The 3215-nt window shown below is 35.0% G+C and overlaps 1 non-coding gene across 1 annotated transcript; it reads left to right on the top strand.

Annotated features, from left to right (window-relative positions):
* Nucleotides 1-464: 464 nt before the first annotated feature.
* LOC123576301 lies at nt 465-592 on the top strand. The gene has a single exon (XR_006701308.1). It is a non-coding gene; the product is annotated as a small nucleolar RNA SNORA18 (small nucleolar RNA).
* Nucleotides 593-3215: the final 2623 nt, after the last annotated feature.

The following is a 3215-nucleotide window of genomic DNA, read 5'->3' as shown; positions in this document are numbered from 1 at the left end:
TACACACACACACAACCGGGTAACTCCCTACCATAAGCAAAACAATTTATTAGCAATGATATTGCTTGGCAAAACCAAAAGTCAAAATCATGAACATGTCTTCAGTGAGTTCTTTACATTGTGAATCACCTTATCACTATGATAACTATTTTATTATTCTATATCGGAGAATCCTAAGAAAACACAAGAGTTTACAAATTACACATCTGCTTGAAATACTTAGTTCAGTGATCTTCAAACACAATCACAAACACAATCACCTGGCTTATTAAAGCATAGGCTTCTGGGTTTCACCTCCAGAATTTCTGATTCAGAGCAGGAAGATACCACTCATGACACAGAGATAGTCTCATAACATACACAATTGAGCTTCATGGGGCCACCCCTAAGCCAAATCCTCAGGTATATCTATCGAGACACTTTTATGTGCAAGTACAAACAACAACAACAACAACCTCACTCCACTCGAGGTACAGCCCAACGGGGTTTTTTCTATAGACCCATATCATTGGAAATACCTCACAGTAAATATGTGGTTTGCTTTACTCACAGAATTGTGTTTAAATCTGTGAGAAAGAACTATAATACAGAACCAGACAGATCCATCCACTCTGACCCTAAGCATGGCCCTAAAATACATTTCTTGAAGAAACTGGATCCCAGAGTTTATAGGTGGAGAATTTTTGAAAGTATGTCCATATTCAAGTAGAGATCAAAGAAGCCCAAGTAAAAGAAGTGTGGATTAACTGACATGACAACTGTGGATTAAGAAGTGTTATTTTCTTTATTTAAATTCAAGTTAGTTAACATAAAGTGTAATATTCCTATATTAGTTTCAGATGTACACTAGAGTGATTCAATACTTCTATACAACACCTGTGCTCATCACAAGAGTACTCTTTAATCCTCATCAACTATTTAACCCATCACCTCACTCACCTCCCCTCTGATAACCATCAGTTTGTTCTCTAGAGTTGAGTCTGTTTCTTAGTTTACCAGTCTTTCTCTTTTGTTTTCTTTTACTCATTTCTTTTGTTCCTTAAATTCCACATATCAGAGAAATCATATGGCATTTGTCTTCCTCTGACTTATTTCACTTAGCATAATACTAACTCCATCCATATCATTGCAAATGGAAAGATTTCATTCTTCTTTATGGCTGAGTAAATATTCCATTGAATATTTACCAACCATCTTTATCCATTCATCAATGATGGGCACTTAGGCTGTTTCCATAATTTGGCTATTTTTAGATAATATTGCTATATGCATTGGGGTGCATGTATATTCCTTTGGATTAGTATTTTTTTATTTCTTTGGGTAAATACCTAGCAGTGCAATTGCTGGATTTTAGGATAGTTCTATTTTTAACTTTTTGAGGAAGCTGCATACTGTTTTCCAGAGTAGCTTACTAAATGCATTCTTACCAAGAGTTTAAGAAGGCTCCCTTTCTCCACATCCTCGCCAATTCCTGTTGTTGATTTTAGCCATTCTCACGGGTTTGGAGTGATATCTTATTGTAGTTTTGATTTACATTTATCTGATAATCAGTGATGTTGGGCATCTTGTCATGTGTCCGTTAGCAATCTGTATGTCTTCTTTGGAAATTTTCTATTTATATCTTCTGTCCATTTTTATTTTTACTGCAGCTTGATTGACTGGTTGATTGATTTAAATGCAAGTTAGATAACATATAGTGTAATGAAAGTTTCAGGAGTAGAATTTAGTGATGTATCACTTACATATAACACCCAGTGCTCATTCCAACAAGTGCCCTCCTTAATGCCCATCACAGCCCTTCCCCCCACCCAACACCCCTCCAGAAACCCTCAGTTTGTTCTCTGTTTGAGTATCTTATGGTTTGCCTCCCTCTCTGTTTTTATCTTATTTTTCCTTCCCTTTCCCTATGTTCATCTATTTTGTTTCTTAAATTCTGCATATGAATGAAATCACATGATATTTGTCTTTCTGTGACTGACTTATTTTGCTTAGCCTAATACATTCTAGTTTTTTCTACATTGATGCATATGTCTGCCCATTTTTAGTTGGATTATTTGTGTTTTTAATGTTGAGCTTTATAAGTTCTTTATGTATATTCGATACTAACCCTTTATCAGATATGTCATTTGCAAATATCTCCTCCCATTCAGTACATTGTATATTAGTTTTATTGACTACTCTCTTTGCTGTGCAGAAGCTTTTTATTTTGATGTAGTCCTGCTAGTTTTTTATTTTGTTTCCCTTGCCTTGGGAGGCATATCTAGAAAGAATTTGCTACAGCCAATGTCAAAGAAGTTACTCCCTGTGTTCTTTTCTAGGAATTTTATGGCTTCAGGTCTCACATTTACGTCACTCACTCATTTTGAATTTAGTTTTGTGTATGGTGTATGAAAGTAGTCCAGTTTTCTCGACACCCTCTGTTGAAGAGACTGTCTTTTTCCCTTTGGATATTCTTTCCTGCTCTGTCAAAGATTTATTAGCCATATAGTTGTGGGTTCATTTATGGGTTTTCTATTCTGTTCTATTGATCTATATGTCTATTTTTTGTGCCAATACCATACTGTTTTGATCATTACCACTTTGTAATGTAACTTGAAGTCTGGAATTGTGATGCCTCCAGCTTTTCTTTTCTTTTTCAAGGTTGCTTTGGCTTTTAGGGTCTTTTGTGATTCCATATAAATTTTAAGATTGTTTCTTCTATCTCTGTGAAAAATGCTGGTGGTATTTTAATAGGGATTGCATTAAATGTGTAGATTGCTTTGGGTAGAAAAGACATTTTAACAATATTTGTTCTTACAATCCATGAGCATGGAATGTCTTTCCATTCTTTACCTGTATGATCTTCAATTTCTTTCATTAGTGTTTTATAGTTGTCAGAGTACAGACCTTTTCACCTCTTTGGTTAAGTTTATTCCCAGATATATTTTATTTGGGGGAGGTGAAATTGTAAATGGGATTGATTCCTTAATTTCTCTTTCCACTGCTTCATTATTTGTGTATAGAAATGCAACAGATTGCTGTTGATTTTGTATCCTGCTACTTCACTGAATTAATTTGTCAATTCTAGCATTTTCTTGGTGGAGTCTTTTGGGTTTTCTATACTGAGTATCATGTAATCTGCAAATAGTGAAAATTTAAGCACTTCCTTGCTGATGTGGATGCCTTTTATTTCCTTTTGATGTTTGATTGCTGAGGCTAGGACTTCCAGTACTCTA

This window comes from Leopardus geoffroyi, chromosome C2 (genome assembly GCF_018350155.1).
Source record: "Leopardus geoffroyi isolate Oge1 chromosome C2, O.geoffroyi_Oge1_pat1.0, whole genome shotgun sequence".
Lineage (NCBI taxonomy): Eukaryota > Metazoa > Chordata > Mammalia > Carnivora > Felidae > Leopardus > Leopardus geoffroyi.
The sequence above is the reverse complement of the archived record's forward strand: the minus strand, read 5'-3'. Positions and strand labels throughout refer to the sequence as shown.